The sequence below is a fragment of the Juglans microcarpa x Juglans regia genome, chromosome 5D (genome assembly GCF_004785595.1).
Source record: "Juglans microcarpa x Juglans regia isolate MS1-56 chromosome 5D, Jm3101_v1.0, whole genome shotgun sequence".
Classification (NCBI taxonomy): Eukaryota; Viridiplantae; Streptophyta; class Magnoliopsida; order Fagales; family Juglandaceae; genus Juglans; species Juglans microcarpa x Juglans regia.
The window spans coordinates 13504760-13521774 of NC_054602.1; the positions used below are offsets into that span (position 1 = coordinate 13504760).

Here is a 17015-nt window from a genome sequence, read left to right on the forward strand (position 1 = left end):
TAAGTGTCAATCCATGAAGTATAAAGCACAGGAACCGAGCCATGAGCTCTGACCTGCTAGCAGCTATCCTCAGAGCGAAAGCGAGATCAAAATACAATATAGAAAGTCCACAGAAAAGAAGATAAACAAAATCCTTTATATCCCGAACGGGGTTACAAGCAGAGCAATAAGGAAAATTTTACAACGACCAGGGTGGGATAAAGGCGAAGAGCAGTACAAAAAAAAAAAGTATATAAAGCTACTACAAAGGTAGAACGGCGGCACTGGGGAAAGATGGGCCCCCCTTTTTTTTTTCTCTATCAGGCTGGAAGACGTTGAGTGGAAGCCCCGCCCTGGCTAGGCGAAATAAGGAAAACGACTAAAACCTCCCCAAGTAAAGATGGACGCCCCGAAGATTTAACAACACATATCGCTCTTTCTGCAGGCGAGAAGTCCGGCGGCACCCTGCCAAGAATCTTCGAGTGGCGAACTGGGATTCAAGGTTGGGCCAGGAGGCGTCAGCGTCTCGGGTAACAGAAGATCGATGGGTAAGCAACTACTAAGATTTAATTGCCCCCCTGGATTGACTGTTCCCACCCTTCTCAGCCGTGGGTGCCGTGCCACTATCTCAATCGAGCACCGTCCATAACTTGTGGGATGCAAGTTCTGGTTCAAATGCTCACAGAGGTTGACCTCCGTAAGCAAGGGGCAAGAACAAGTGAGGCATCATAAGCAAGAGGGCAAGGACAAGAGATGTGTGAAGTTTGTCGCACTCGCAACATCCAAACCACAACCGACGGCATCCTGAGCACCGAGACAGAAGGCGTCCATCTCCCGTAAACTACAGGAGGGAAGAAAAAGGCAATGGAAGGTTGGCAAAGTTGAGAAAGAAGAGAGAAGGTGGGGCCGGATACATTCCAGTGGAAGATGGAAAAGTCCCTTTTTATAGGTGGGAACGACTCGGGGCGTCCCCAGGGCTCCACGACTCCTAAGAGCTCCCTCGGCTCCCATGTGTCCGTAGGGCCTCCTAGGTTGTCCACGCGTCCCTCATGATAATGCAGTTAATAGTGAAATTGATTACGGGGAGCCTCGACAGGCGTGCTACACAGATCCCGGGGTGCAGTTAATAAGGAGAATTGATTGTGGGAAATCCCAGCCGACACATAAAAGGGAGTTTAAAGGGCGACTAAGGAAAAGGTTAAATGCAAGACTTAAGTCACGGGTATGATAATGACAGCTGGCACGACTGACAGAAGCGGAACGACACTCAGATCAAACAAGGAAGGAAGAGGTGTCGGTAAAAAACAGCTCTAGGATAAACATGAGATCGACAGTAAGTCAAGATGCTGACGTGCTTGAATATTATGACGTATGGCTCAGTGAGCACTTGGACAAATATGGTTGTTGCAAGATAGAACCCCCGGGCAGGGTTCACATTTAAAGAACCACAGAATACGAGTTGACGTCATGCACCCACGCTTACGCAAAAACGCAATGGAAAGTTAGACCGAAATGTGGAAGTGCCCTCCAAGTGAGCAACTACACCACGGTACATGTGCGGTACGCCGCGAAGGGCTGCCGCGCGGAGAAGGTGGGGTGGTTTGGATTACGCCAAAGTTAGAGGCTAGTCAGACCCGAGTAGAGCTAGGGGTGCATTACTTTGTGTCAAGTAGACAGAACTACGCCGAAGGTCTCATATGGGGTTAAAAACGGTGAGGTAACACCCACGCCATCAAGATCGTTGCGAAAGACCACGGCTCGGTGATTGTCCTGTGGGGTGCTTACCCGCCTAGGAGAGCCTTGCTCTCTACTCGGTTTGATAGGGCTCAATATCAATGGATTGCGATGCGCAGTACAAAAATAAATGAAAGGGGCAGGCCAGAATAAAGGGATCATTTTCATTACTATAGGCAGATTTACACGTGGATGTTTAAGGAAAAAAAAAAAAAAAAAAAAAAAAGAGGAACTAAGGGGGAGTGTTGTGAAAAGCCAATGGCATCTCCTTTACGCCCCATGTCAACATCTTCTCATAGGCTTTCACATTCGGCGCAATCTCCCGAAGATTCAAAGTACTAAGATCGGTCTCGGGGTTCTGAAAGAGCAGTCCCCGGAGGCTCTCAAGGCCTTCCATGTGCCCGTTGATCCAGGCCTGGTTACGGAGGGCGAGGGCCCTCCTGAGTTGGGATTCCAGCTGGTTTGCACGGTCCCGAGCTGCCTTCAAAGAGGACTCCATGCGGGAAACAGAGGCACGGGGTAAAGCCTTGGTTACGTCCACATATTTGACAAGTCCCATGTACCGATGGAACATGCGAACCCGAATCTGGGTAGAGCGCTTCTTCTGAGCCGCCAGCGTATTGTTCCCTCACTTTGCTTTAACGCCTCCTGAGAGAACTCCAAGTCACGCTCTAGCTCGGCTGCGCGTCTTTCTTCATCCGCCAAGGCATCGGCAACTCCAATGCTCCTTTCCAGAGCTTCCTGAGCAGACTCTAGCTCACGCTCCAGCCTCTGAATCTTGACACGGGCACTCTCCCCCTTAGCCAAAAGGAGACAAGATCGGGCTCGAAGGACTTCAAGATCCTTTTGTGCAGACTCCAAATCTGCGACCGCTGAGGCCATTTTAGCCTGGAGTGTGTCTATCTCTAAGCCCTTCAGCTGGAGCTCCTTGCGCTTAAGATCATGCTCCAGGCCCATGATCTTCATCAACTCTCCCATCTCCTTATTTAGCTTCCTCTGGTCGCGGATCTTCTCAAGACGGAGCGCGTTGCTCTCTCTCAGGGAGTCGTTCTTCATTTCTAGAGACTATTTCTCACTCAACAACTTCTCCCCGTGGAGATTCAGCAACTTGTTTAACGCCCTCTGAGTCTTGAGATCCTCTTCCAGAGCCTCTTGCTCTCTGGAGACCAGATCGGTAAACTGCTCGGCAGCCTGGGAAATCAACATCAACCCATTTTGTTAGGAAAAAAACGGAGGGGGAAAGTAGAATGGAAAGAGAAATGGCTGTACGGAAGAACACTTACATTGGCAAAAAGGGGTTTGAACCTCTGGGAGTATGATTCAAAAGAAGCTGCTTGGGCCTTCCCGTGATCGGACCCGGGGCCCTGTGATACCTCTGGCTCAGAAGAAGAAGAGGGCTCGGCATGCATCAATGGTAGAATAATCTCTTGATGTGTAGGAGGTGGAGCTTTTTCCCCCTTACTTAGAAAAGAAACCTCAATGGGGGGATCTTCGTGGAGGGATGAATTAAGAGCCTGGCGAACCCCCGGCTTGGGCCAAGCTCTCACCCTGTAGAGCGCCCGAGCGGAGGGGGCTGCAGCTCGGGGAAGCATCATCCTCCACCTCCACTATAGTGACGCCTTGTTGTGGAGGAGAGGTCATAGCTTGAGGAACTTGTCACTCCTAAGTCGAACACTCGACCTAGCATGAGGTAAGACAAAAAAAAAAAAAAAAAAAAACATACAACAAGAACAAAAACAGAAAAGGGAGAACAAATACCTAAACGACCTACTCCGAAGGAAGAGTTTGTCCTGGGGTCGTCGAGGGGCCTGGCTCGGCAAGTGGATACGATACTGGTATAGGTACCGAGATCTCAGGAGGAATGGAATCTGTAATCCCCGGGGAGCGTGGCTCCATGGCCTCCGACCTATGGGCAACCCCTTCGGGGCGCAGCTCCGTAGCCTTTGGGAAATCTGGCCCTACGCTGGATGAAACTTTTGCATCCAAAGTTAGGATTGCAGGAATGGGGATCGGGGAGCCACTAGAATGAGCTGAGCTAGTAGGCTCCGAAGTTAGCATGGGGGATAAGGAAAACACCCCTCAAAAGATGCTTCGTACTTGGCAAGCATCTCCTTAAAGGAGGTTGGCCGCTTGCGCAAAAGGTCTTCTTCCTCGAGAAGAGCCTCCTCAAAAGAGGTAAAGGCGCTCGGTACATGCGCTGACCCCCAAGGCTCTGAGCCTTCAAAAGCCGAAGCAAAAAGAGAGGCAACAACAGTTTCTGCATCTCCTTCCACCGCAGGGCCTGTTCGGGAAGGATAAACGCCATCACCCACGACTCAAACAGATTTAAGCAAAAGGAAAAAACTTGAAAATTCGCAATGGTTTACCACTGGAAGGACCGACATCTTGAATGGATCGATGGGATCTCTCTGCGGCACGGTGAGAGCTATCCTTGCTAACGGCTCAGTGGAAGCCGTCTCTAGGAGCGATTCTGACCAAGTCATCCTTGGGAGCAACCCGGCTAGACTCGCCTTCGGGGACCACTCGCTGAGAGTCTTTCCCCCCTCGCCGAACAGCCTCAGGTTTAGAGGTGCGTGGCAAGGCGGTTGGGACTTCCTCGGCGGGGATGGACCGAGGGGGAGTAGGCACCTCCTTCTTCATGCGCGAGCGCTTGGGACAGTTCCCTTCGGGAGGGGAAGTTGTGCGACGTTTTTTCCTTGTTGAGGAAAGTGGACCCGACAAGAAATCCCGACCCAATACATGATTGTGGGGCTGGAGAACGAGGTAACGACGAATGAAGTCGTCGTTCAATAATGCGTCAGTCTCAGATAGGTCGGGATGTGCCAGTACCCAGGATACTACAGAAGCAACTCAAAATTCCTCCCTCTCCGATAATGTGATTGCGAGAGATTTGGTGGTCGGGACTTTACCCCAAACGGATCGGACTGGGAACTCGCTGTAGTCCTTCTCCCCCTCGGGACATTCTCAACTGGAACCGCTTACGAAGAAGAATCGCCGGTGCCATTCCTTTATTGAAGAATAGCGCCTCTCCAAGGTGGCAAATCGTCTTTCGGCAGTATAAGACTGGAAGCTACAGCAACTCCTGTCAAGCCGATTGATTTGGTACACACTTAGAAACTTGCGGGCAGTCAGGTCTGGGTAGTCTTTAGAACCGCTCAGAACAACTCGAAAGGCCACGCAACTGGCCAGGAGTAAGCGCCAGGCATTGGGGTTGAGTTGTGTAGGGGCAAACTTTAGAAAGTCTAGGACGTCGCGTATTGGGCAACAGAATAGAAAACGTAGCCCAATGGAAAACATATGGAGGTAAAGCGCCACGGCCGTCGCCAGGCCTTGCTCGTCCACCATAGTGACGCGAGATGAAGGGACTTCAACTGAGGTCCCTTTAACTCCCTGCAAAAAGCACGGAGTTCTGTTTTAGTCATGGTCAACGTCCATCAATGTCTTGCAAAATAGTTGAAGCGAGCTTCGTTAGCACTCTGCTTAGTCATGATGAAGAGCGAATAGGAGAAACCGGAAGGATAGTCAGGAATTCAGGACGGTGGGAAGAGAAAGATGAAGGCAGCAGAGAAGGAGAAAAAGGAAGAAACGAAAAGCGAGTATAAGTGAGGACGGCGTGATAAAACAGTCACCCAATTAAAGTGATGGCACGAGATTCGAAGAGACGCCTTGATAGTGGAAAGACGGTGCGACATTTACCTACTGCACGCGCACACGGAACGAACCGATGCCGAGTGATGTTGGCATGCCATAAAGCCCCGTTCATTAATGAATCGGCACTTACGATTACGGTAAAAAAAAAAAAAAAAAAAAAAAAAAAAAAAAAAAAGAGAAGAAAGAGAGAGTTTTTGAATTTCCAACCCACAAGTGTGCTAAAAATTCGCTGGGTACTGTGATGGGAGAAAATCTATTACATTAGGCCCGGGTTGCAGGAAGAATACATTGTGGGGAGTTGGGCCGAAAGTAAGGCCCATCCCTATCACCTAAGTCTGGGCAAGAAAGGTAAATGCCCAGATCAGGGTACGGATAGGGAACTCGGGTCGGGCTTTGATAACGGGACAAAAGATTTGGGTGAAGACTAGGAAAAGGGGAGGGGGGGAGACGTGACGTATATCACCAGATGGAAGGGATACGGGATAGGAAGCACACTACATTTAATGCGGCCCAGAACAGAGGCCACGTCGCATTCAATGCGGTCTAGAATAGAGGCCATGCTGCATTCAATGCGCCCCTTAGCGTAGAGTGTGTTGCATTCAATGTGGCCCAAGACCTGAGCAGTGCACAGAAAAGGCCTGAGACCATCGCTGTTCGGCAAGATGATGACATAGAAGCTACACGGTGAATCAATTGCGAGAACGAGCGTATTATCTTATGCTACGCAACAGGCCACTACGGTGGGATCCTGGTCGGTAACTATAAATAAGGGTCAACCAGCAGCAAATAAGGTAATGAGAAAAATCTAACACCCTCCATACACATTATTATTTTGCTTTAGTTTATTATCTTCTTCACTATACTGACTTAGGCATCGGAGGATTAACGGATCCCGAGGTCCCCCCATTGTTGCTATGCAGGCAAGCGCTCGGATACCGAGGTGTGAAGTTATCTAGGCTTGCGAAACACGATATCAACACGCATAATTTTTATATACGTGGCACAATTAATTCTGATATCATTAATAACGTTTTAAGAAAATTCAACGTTTCGAGGGAAATTAAAGCCACATCATGATCTGTTCGAGGCACACTACTTGATAGTGAATGGGATCTCATAATGCAAGTTTTATAAACTCTCGCCCGCCATAAACATCCGCACCTATATATATATATATATATATATATATAAAACTTTTCTTGTGAGTGCTGACCGACTAACTGTATTATGTTGTGGGTTTCGAGTTGGTTGGTTTCGCCTGTGGTGTTTGTGGTTTCGCATTGTTTGGCAACCAAGTATTTTTTAACATTTCTTAACTTTTCTCGTAACATCATTTCCAAATATTGTTCCAACACAAAAAAGTTTTCTATTTATAAATTTTAATTTTTTATCTAATTATTACTCAAACAAAAAAAAACATTATAACTTTTATAAATTCTAAAACAAAAAATAATCTTAAAGAGTTATATTCAAACATTCTCACAAACTTTAATACAATAAATATTTTAAAACATACTTTTATTCAAAACTTTCTGATCCATTCTTTCCCAAAAGCTAATCTCAAACATATTGCCGAAATTCTCAAATATCACCAAACACTTTTTCAAACTTATAGGAAAAACTTATTGAGGTATTTCTATAAAGAAAATTTTGTATAAATTTACTTTTGCCCTTGACTTTTTCTTTTAATTTTGCACCCAACCCTCCAAAGTTAGCAAATAAATACAAATTTTGACAAAACTCTTTGTCAATTACAAACACGTAACAAAATTGGACAGTAAATTATCAGTGCTTTCTCAACAAGTTGAGTTTGGATGTTGAATTGAGTTGAGTTTAGTTGAGATGATAAAATATTGTTAGAATAATATTTTTTAATATTATTATTATTTTGAAATTTGAAAAAGTTAAATTATTTATTATATTTTGTGTTGAGATTTAAAAAAATAATAATGATAAGTTGAAATGAGTTTACTTACCAAATGAAATGGGAAATAAAGCTTGCATGGGAAGCCTTTTAACCAAACATGACAAATTAATCACAAATTAAAGAAGAGAGTATACCAATTTAAATAAACTTGCATGGGAAGTTTCTAAGTAAGTCTACATGCATCTGTTTCAGTTCATATATTAAATAATTCAATTTAATAGTAAAAGTTTTTAGGTAAATAAATTCAATTATTCTATTTATTATTGATAAAAGAAAAAAATAATAAAAATTAAAAAAAATATGGTATGTGGAGATTACGTAAACAGTAAAAGATTGTATAGATTTTTTCTTTTAAGATAGGTTCCAGTGAGTCATTCTCTGACTAGCAATATGATGCACTGGTGTCAAACATTTATTGGTGTTGATACGATGCTTTTTACAGTTGACTAATAGAATAGTGACGAAATCATTACTTTGATCAAAGTTGAAAAGACACTCGTGGCTCACTAAAAAGTTCACTATTTTTGACATTATTATGTTTTTGTTGGCGCATGAAATGCGATAAAAGAGATTTTTATTTATAAGAAATTTTGTCTAACACATGAAAGATGTACTCTCTCATTTAAAAGAGGAGGAAAAACTTTCAAAATATAGATTTTTGGAGAGCGAGAAGGAGAATTTCGTCGGTCTCCCTCTAGCTAACCCAAAATGACTATATTGAGGATGGATTGGGCCAAATAATGACCGCAACTCAATGCGAGATTTTTGAAGCCCAGATAAGTGTAATAAAGCCCAACCAATGAAAGGAGAGAACACATTCTATTCTTCTGAAAGGAAAAAGACCATAAAAATTAGAAAGTAGAGGATTTAAGCAACGACAGACTACTGAGATTGCTACATGAAAGAGACACAACTACAAGATGGAGGGTATAATACCAAGAGTGTTAGATCTATAAAGAAATTTATTTATCTGGTTTAATGTGATATGTCATATCTATTTTATAATACACAATATTTTATAATATAACATATTATATAAACTATTTCATTTTATAAAATTTTATAGTGTTATAAGATTTTCTTATAAATCAAGTATTTTTCATAACAAAAAAACTTGGTAACAAAAAAAATAATCCAAACTAGTTTACGAAAGACTGTATAAATGTGTAAGAGTGCATTGGAAAAAATCCCTCACTATTATAAGACTATGCTAAGAGCTAGTTTGGGAACACATGTATTCTCAAATATTTGCTCTCAAACATCACTCAAATGTAAAATACTTTTTAATTTCAAATTTTTAACTTTTTCATCTAATCATTACCTAATCATTACAATTTTAAAAAACTTTCAAACAAAATACAAAATGAAATATTGTTTTTTCAAATTTCAAAACAATAATAATATTAAAAAAATATTTTAATTTTATATTATTTTTTTTCAAAATTTTTTCTCCCTTCCCAACATCTTAACTCAGACCAATTAATTACTATTTATAAACAATTTTACTACTATTTAGAGATATTTTGAAATATTATAAGTGTCTAAACTAGGCCTAAGTGTCGACTTTATTTATGTTTTAGATGAGTACGAATTTTTATCCAGTTTGATCCAAACTATTTATCGCATCTATTGCCCATGCTTCAACTATTGCTAGGAACATTTACATTATTGCAACAAACTAGCTAGAAACTTGATGAAGATTATTAATGATAGGTCGGCGTTTCAGGTTGATGATAATGAAGCCGAAATTACGTTTAAAGTAGCTTTATTGTGTAAAAATGTATCTCCATCACTGAGGCCGGCCGTGTATGTATGAGGTTAATTTATGTTTAAACTAGCTTTATGGAAGGATAAATGGTTGTTCCAAATCCAACCCCAATGCCAAACATCAGTCTAGTGAAGATCTGATGCTTAAGGCCATGCGTGACCTCCACTAATAGAGGAGAAATTAGAATTTTTGGGTTTGTACCATTTTTAAGACTTGGCTGCCTAGTGTAATGGAGGCCTTTCTCCCCTTAGATGATTGATACAAATAGAATCTCTCTCAAATGTGTGTATCTCTCTAATCACGGTATTTGGGCAGTGAAATATGTGAGTGTTGTTCTGGTTTTACCACGTGACACGTTTCACCATCGATGATGACGATTTCAGGTGAACAACTACGATGGAGAAGTTTGTAAAACAACTGCACTAGATCTACGATTTGCCGACGAGGTAATATCGTTTCCTTTGTATATTCTGATCTAGTTTGTCTAGCACCTATACATACGAGAAATAGGTGATATGATACATTCATAACATTAATTGGCAGAAGTTGTAGTTTGAGGATAAAATGACAACTTGGATAGTCCCACGATAATATTGCAAAAGAACTAATACTTTAAGGTGTAAATTGTAATTTTGTCTAAAAACAATGAAGCATAACGCCTAAATCCCAAACATAAGAGGCACAAACATGAGGGAGTTGTAATCAAACTTGACACTCAACTTAGCTTCTACTACTATCTAGTACAAACTTTAATTTGACCTTATTCAGTGTCGCTGAAACATTTTTTATGTCAATTCTTTGTGTAGGTGACTCTGCACAACAATCCAAAGCCAATCTCATAACTGAAGATATGCAGTCCTCCATGGCAGCATGTTCTTTTTCATTTCTCAACAAATTGGCATCAACAATATTGAGTATTGAAGTGAGTAGTGATTCATCTACCCAATGTTTCAAGGTCATTTCTCCAATAAACATTCCATCCGTAGGCTTCTTTCTTGTAAAAGTTTCCATTAGTAGAATGCCATAACTATACACATCGCCTCTTGTAGAAACAACTCCTTCTAATCCATACTCTGTGGATAACATTCTAACTCATCATATATACTTTCTTATTTTATAATAGTGAACAAACAAATTTGAAAAAAAACTACTTGTAGATCAAACTCAAAAATAAAGAAGGATATATATATATATATATATATATATATATATATATATATTGCTCCGAACTCAAAAGACATTTAATTGCATGTGAATGAGTAGAACGATGAACATGCAATTTGAAATGGAAAAGTTTGAAAATTTACCTGGTGCCATGTACCCGAAAGTAGCAAGAGTCATGGTATGCATCACAGAGTCGCTATCATCTAAGAGTTTAGCCATGCCAAAATCGGCAACATGTGCAACCATTTCTTCATCTAATAAGACATTACTAGGTTTTAGGTCACAATGAATAATTGTTGTTGAATAACCATGATGAAGGTATTCTAATGCTGATGCGATATCAATCATTATATTTAGCCTTCGTAAGATATTTAGATAGTGATCTTGAGAGTGCAACCATTTCTCTAAGTTTCCATTAGGCATGTATTCCAATACTAGGGCTTTGAAGTCAATATTATTGCAAATGCTGATGATTTTGACAAGATTTCGGTGACGAATATTTCGTAGAACCTCACACTCTACATCAAAACTTTTAAATGCCCCTTTAACTTGCAAGTTCATAATTTTTATTGCAATATCCATCCCATCTGAAAGTGTTCCTTGGTATATACCGACCCAAAACTCCCTTCACCAAGTAAATTATTAGAGCTGAATCCATTCGTTGCTTGTACAAGTTGTTGGTAAGAAATTCTTCTCCATGTAACTAGAGGGTACAAGTCTGCTGCAGGAGATTTTGGATTCCTCTTTTTCCATCTTTTCCAAGCAAATGCAAGGGTCACTGCAAGCATTATAAACCCAATTGCTGGCAATACATACCTTAGCATATGTGGCCATGTTGTCTTATTTTTGCGAGGATCACCTTCTTTACATGGGGGAACTTTCAATCGAGCTGCACCACAAAGTGCATTGTTTGACATAAATGATGCAGCTGAGAAGTTTAGAAATGATCCTCTTGTAGGAATTTCTCCTTGTAGTTTATTGAATGAGAGATTTAGATATTTGAGGTAATAGAGTCCTTCTAAGGACTTGGGAATCTCTCCAGATAATTTGTTATCAGAAAGATCCAAGAACTCTAAACTTACCAATTCACCAAAAGATATAGGAATTGAGCCTTCTAGTTGATTTATTGCCAAGGAGAGATTTGTCAAATCTTTGAGAGCACCAATTGTTTTGGGGATATCACCTGATAGTTGATTTCTTGACAAATTCAATATCCTCAAGACCTTCATTTTCTCAATCTCAGATGAAAGAGAGCCACTTAAAGAATTGGATGAGAAGTCAACCTCCAAGAGATCTGTAAGCCTCCACAAGCTCAATGGAATCACAGAAGTTAATCGATTGAAGGCTAAGTAGAGAGCTCTTAGCGAAGTCATATTATCTATGCATCTAGGAATGCGTCCAGATAGATCATTACCAACTAAAAATAATTCAAACAAGCTCCTTAGATAACATAGTTCTGGTGGTATGGTTCCTTTTAGTCTTCTATTACCATCAAGGCCCAAACTTTGAAGCATGCGCAAACTTCCTATTGTGGTTGGAACAAGTCCTCTCAATTCATTGCTGGATAAGTTCAACGTAGTCAAACCACTTAAATTCCCGATCTCTATTGGAATGCTACCCTTAAGTTTGCAATTATCTAGGTGAAGTGTTTGAAGAGAAAGAGAGAGGTTTCCAATGGACTTGGGAAGGAAGCCATTCAAGTGATTTTTGCTCAAAGCTAAATAAACGAGATTTATACAATTGGACAAATAGGAGAAAATACTCAATTCTTGAGATTCAACTGTCAAATCATTGAATTCTAGGTCAAGCACTTGGAGGAATCTTAAATTTCCTAGCGATTTTGGAATTAAGCCCGAGAATGAGTTCCAAGATAAGTCTACGAGAGCGAGCTGTGAAGCATTAGAGATAGAGTTGGGAATTGTTCCGCTTAATTTATTTCCCCCAAGCAAAAGTTGTTGAAGATTTGGAAGGAAGAGACCCATATTTGATGGAAGATGGCCTGATAGGTTATTTACCCCCATTCCAATCGATCTTATTGTTGAGATATTGAAGATCCCAAATGGAATTGTGCCAAAAAAATCATTGATTCCAATTTCGAAAGCCTCTAGATTTTGCAGATTACCAATTTGATTTGGTATTAAACTTGTCACAATATGAATAGTCATTGGTATTTTCTATTCAAGATGATAAAGAAGATATAATGAACCTAGAATACTCATTAGCAGTAAGAAAATAACCATGGCCTCATGATATCATGGGGCTGGGCTGGCACATTTCAGGTTGAATTCTTGCACCTCTCCCAGTTCAAATTATACCATGGAGGTGTCACAAATAGCTATGAATGTTTCTGGGTCCTCTTGCGATTTTGTTACTAGACTTGTTGAAATCTTCTAGTTTCAATATATTTTGAACAAAGTATTTTGTACTTCAAATTGAAATTAATTGTTCAATCAGAGATGATCATAGACATGTATACTAAATCAATAATGGTATCGATGTAATTGACTCATATAAGAATATATAAGTATACCTTCAAAGTACGATCAGAAAACATGTCTACTAAATCAATAGCCTTATCTATGTAAATTGTTTCAAATAAGACTAAGAATACCTTCAAAGTTGTTGTAGGTAAGGTATAACTCCGTAAGCATGGTTAAGTTTCCTATTTCTGGGGGTAGTCTTCCTGTAAATTTATTAGTCAATAAATATAGAATTTGCTAATGTTTGTATTTGAACAAAAATGATAACTATATATTGGAGGTTGATAGCCGATTAAACATACCTTCAAAGTTGTTGTCATCAAGGTATAGCTTTGTAAGCATAGTTAAATTTCCTATTTTCGGGAGTTCACCTGACAATTGATTACGATAAATAGAAAGATACTGTAGATTGGGAAGATGATCAAACATATATGTAGATAGTCCACCATATAGCATATTGTTGCCAAGTTCAATGATTTGTAGTGAAGATATGTTGAAGAAAATGGAGGACATCGGTCCTGAAAGCTTGTTCGCCCCAAGATAAATTTTTTGCAAGGAAGATATCTTGAAGATAGAGGAAGGTATGGTGCCTGAAAGCTAATTGTATCCAAGAGCAATAACTTGCAATGAAAATATGTTAGACAAAGATGGTGGAATAGTACCTATGAAATTGTTTTCGTTAAGATACAATTTTCTAAGTTTATTTAGCGATCCCATCTGTGATGGAATTGCTCCATTGAATTCATTGTATCCAAAGTCAAAGAATTTCAACCGAGTAAGATGAGACAACTCAATTGGGATTGAGCCATGAAAACTATTGTTTTCGATGCTTAGGCTCACAAGAAATGAAAGGTTTCCGATATGCGGAGGAATGGTACCTACAAGGCCCATGAAAGAAAGGTTTAAGACCATGACTCGGTTATGCCTAGAACCACAGATGACACCTACCCAATTGCAAATGGAAGTATTAGTACTGGACCAGTTTTTTGTCAAGTGATTTTGGAGATCAAAAGAAATATGAGCTTTCAAGGCAAGAAGAGCAGATTGATCCGTGGTAATGTTGGGAGTTGCTGCCAAGGCAATGCTAAACCCACACACAAAATAAAGCATCACGAAACTTGTTGGGGCAGCCATGTGAAGTGTATGTCGGTTTAGGCACTCAAATTGAGGATTAACAAGTGAGATTGATGTTTTAAAAGAGATTGCAGCTAAAGAGGGAGGGAGGGAGAGGGTGGTTTGCGCGTTGTTGTCATCATTGACTTGTGCGGTAAAATTAATGTGGAAAGACCGCCAACTCATGCTGCATGCGTTGAAGTCAAGGCTAGCTAGTGACCACATTAAAAAAAAAAAAAAATAGTCTAGATTTATCACATTAACTACTTGCTCCAGCATCTTTCCATCTCTCCACGCCAAAAAAGCGAAGCAAATAAGTTTCAAAGATATAATAGTATAACCCAAAATAATGTAAGCCATCACGTAGAATCTTTGACAAAATTGCATCAGAGTGCAAATAATAAAACAGGGAAGAACTCAACGAAAAGCAACACTCAATATCATGACAAGCACATAAAGACACAAACGTATAACGAGATAAGCATAATACTCCATCCTTATGTGTCCTTTGGAAATTAGAACACAAAACAAAATAATATTTTAAAATTAGAGGATTGAAATTAAAGAAACTAGCTTAGTACAACAAGACAAGGGAAATATTTGAACAACTCGATCTCTAATGTCATCATCTAACATAAGCCCTTGACTAGAGAAAAGAGAGGCTTGGAAAAGTAGTTGAACTTAATGCATTCAACTGTCCGTTCGGAATATGAATATGAATATCCAGTTTCAGGTGTGCCAAAGGAGAGAACCTTTCCTTCCTTCAAGCAGAATTTAGTTATATGAATATCAATATATAAATACTCGAAGAAACTTATTTGTAAGCAAACTCAATGTTGCTTAACGTTGTCTGGGTAGATAGCATATAATATAATATATATATATATATATATATTTATGGAAAATACTAAATTTACTTAAGAAAAATTTATAAAAAAACTTATTTATCCACACGTCAGTTATTGATACGTTGAAAATTATAAAATTTGAAATTCAAAAGAAATTAACTAATATAATGAGTCTTATAAGTAAAATTATAAGTACATGTAGAACTACTATGTATGTATACCATGCACCAAACTTCCATATCATTAACACTGACTTATGAAGTTGTACGTAAATGAATACACACATATATATGCTCTTTAAATCTGCTTAGAAAAAAAAGATACCCTTTAAATCAAAATAAGTTTTTAGTTATTTATAGAATTTGCTTAATTAAGATGGGTCAATAAAAGTTTCATATCTAAGGGGTTGTTGGGATGTTGAGATGGTTTCATGTCATCCTATTTCATGTCATCACATCTAAATATCATTCAAATATACACTTTTTAATTTCAAATATTTAACTTTTTCATCTAATTATTACCTAATCATTAAAAATTTTTCAAACTTTCAAACAAAACATAAAAAATAATTCAAAAATTTCAAATCGTAAAATAAAAATAATATTATAATAATATTTTAACTTTATAATATTTTTATTCAATTTTTTCTCTCTTATTTCTCAAAATTTCATAAAATATCATAGATCAAATCATTTTACTATTATTTACAAATTTCTCATCTCATCTTATTTCCTAATCCTCCCTAAGTATCGTTTTTCATTTCAAATATCTTAATATTTTCTTAAGTTCATACAGTCTAGTTAGCGTTTGTTTTTTGAAAAGGTGTTAATATACTTTAGTTGGGAAAAAGACAAGCTTTGACTTTTTATAATGTGACTATTTAGTATTTAATAGAGTACTACTTTTTTGCAAAGTAATGTATCAAAAAAATTGAAGGCATTAATTTGGTTACACTGTTTTGTATTCTCTTACGTATCAGGGTACAAACAAAATTGAAGGCATAATAATAAAAATTCCCAAAAGTGAAGACATGATCATTATGTTAGTTCTGAAGCATTTGTAAAAATGAAAAGATTTAGGGTGTTTATCAATTATAATGCAAGTTTTTCAAGTAAACCTAATTATCTCTTCAACGAGTTAAGAGTATTTGATTGGTTTGAATATTTGCTACAATCTTAATTGCCATCCAGTTTTCATGAAAATAGACTCATTATCTTAAAAATGCATGGTAGCTTTTTGATCTTGTAATTTCTTAACAAAAGTTTCGAATATTTCAAGCACCCCAAATTTGAAAAAATTGATTGTCCAATGGTGTACAAGTTTAGTTAGGTGCATGATTTCGTTGGATCCCTAGATAATCTTTCTCATTTGAGTTTTTCCCTATGCTCTAACCTCGAAGTTTTTCCAACAAGCCTCTACATTCTTAAGGATTGCTCTAGCCTTCATGATTTTCTTGAAATCAGATATGAAATGAAATATTTAAGTTCATTGAATCTAGGTGGCCCTTTCGTAGAAGAACTACCTTTATCCACTAGGAACCTCACTGGACTTGAGTTTTTATATCTAGATGATTTCAAAAACCTAATGCATCTCCCAATTAACAACATTCTTCAGTTGCAACATATATCCGATATTTGTATTGGTGGTTGTACAAATCTTGTAAAGAATATGAGAGATAATAGAAAATCCATTCTACTTATTGAGTATACAATAATGGAAGATGAGATATCATCGAGTGAAGAACAACTCAAGGAATTGGCGCCTCCAACGAATTCAAGCAATGGGATGAGCAGTGCATTACAAGTGTTAAATCGGCAGAATTGTTCCCAATCAGAATCAAATTTCTTTCCAATATCAAGTTTCTTCACCATGTTTAATTCTTCAGCCACTTTGGTATATTTATGTCTATCAGAATATGAAATTGTTAGCTTTCCCAAGTGCATCAAAGGATTTGTTGCACTCAATCACCTTAAATTGTCAAATTGCAAGAAACTTGACGAAATCTTAGAACTTCCACCAAATGTAAGATTAATATATGTTAGGGGATGCAAGCCATTAATAAACATTTGCAGTAGCATCAAAAGTATTTGAATTCAAAGGAATCCACATCAGATCGCTAGAAACAATTGAATTGCAAGGCTGTGACAAAATGCATGAGAACATTTGGAATTAAAAAGAGCCAAATTCATTACTATGGAAGGTATGTATGTGTCTCATTCTCTCTATCAATTCTTTATAAGTTGCCTTACTTTAAAATTGATGATGATCGTGATATTAGTTTAACAGGGACATTATGATTCCATTATTTTGCCAGAAATTCAGATTCCAAAGTGGTTATGGTATTAGAAAGA

The 17015-nt window shown here is 38.6% G+C and overlaps 1 pseudogene; it reads right to left on the reverse strand.

The window, feature by feature from the left end:
• Positions 1–2244: 2244 nt before the first annotated feature.
• On the reverse strand, positions 2245–13216 carry LOC121265699 (annotated as a pseudogene).
• Positions 13217–17015: the final 3799 nt, after the last annotated feature.